This window comes from Laccaria bicolor, genomic scaffold (assembly GCF_000143565.1).
Source record: "Laccaria bicolor S238N-H82 LACBIscaffold_46 genomic scaffold, whole genome shotgun sequence".
NCBI lineage: Eukaryota > Fungi > Basidiomycota > Agaricomycetes > Agaricales > Hydnangiaceae > Laccaria > Laccaria bicolor.
In genome coordinates, this window is record NW_001889917.1 from 415,655 (window position 1) to 417,058 (window position 1,404).

Below are 1,404 nucleotides of genomic sequence, written 5' to 3' on the forward strand. Positions count from 1 at the left end.
CTCATTTTCAGGCAATCCCTCAATCTTGATTGTCTTGGCAGGACGATCAAGCTTTACAAACAAAGTTTCAAGGATTTGTTGTCCACTTGGGCCCAACTTTGCATCCCATCCAACAACATGACCTTTTTGACCTTTTGTTATACATAATTCTGTTGCATCATTATTCTGTATTATTATGAGTCCTTACAAGTTTACGAGTAAGACTCATTCTTTATCAACTGAGGACTTAGGCAAATTTTTCATTCATTGATTCATTTACCTTTCATCACCGCAGGAACCTTTTCCCTTAAACAGAAGAGCAGCCATAAAATCAGGAAAAATGGTAAAAGAAATCAGCAAAAAATATGTAAAAAATCGGAATATTGTTTAGTAAGGTGGGGAGGCTGTGTTCAGGGTTCAGGGTCAATATCTAAATATAGAAACCACCTAAAAGTTGCCAGAAAATCAGAAAAAAATACCCCAAAATTAAGAGTGATCTTCTCTGTTGCCATGGTGTTGAAGGGGCTGTGTCCAGTATTCAGGGTCCATATCCAAATATGGAAAATCAAGACAACTATGTAAAAATATTGTCATATTATGCAATGTGACTATATCTTGAGACCAGCTTTCTTGCTCTTTGAGATATTGGTCAAAAATGCATGACAATTTCCAAAAAGTGTCCAATTTTTTCAGTATTTTGTGTTTTTCTCAATGAGGAATGGTCTGCATGACATTATTTATATATATCTATAAAGGTAAGGAAAGGGGCTACAATTGTTGTTTATGGAGCTCAGTGAGAGGCAGTGCTTCTGATACCGTGGGAATTTTAACCCAAAAAAGGAAATTCATCACAAATATATAGAGCATGCTATTATAGGTCACAAAATATAACTAACCATCCTCTTTCCTGAGATATATGCAAACAGGACTGGGAATATTTTACCATAAACAGAAAAATAGTTATAAAATTGGGAAAATTTGCTATAAAATGAAAAAAAAAAAGAATAGCACACATTGTTGCTATGATATTGATGGCTAGGCTCAGAGCTCAGGGTCTATTTGCAAATATAGAACAAAACTCAGAAAATCATAAAGTGATTACATGACCAATTTCCTAATATTAAATTTAGAGTCCACAGAAAGGACTCATACATGCCATGCAAAGCACTGGCCCACACCCACAAGTATAATACAAAAGGTAGGTAGAAATGTTAAAATAAACATTGCATGATGTCTGTAGAAGCTGATTCCCAGAGTTTTTCTGGAAGTAAACAAGTATCTACAACATTGGTCCTTCTTTTCTGCAAGAAGAAAAAATGCTACCATCCTTTTGAATTGATCCATGGAGACTCAGGATGTCTTTTAAACAATGCCTAAAGTATAGCATGATAGCAAATTAATTTACACTGGGTATAACTTGAAAGG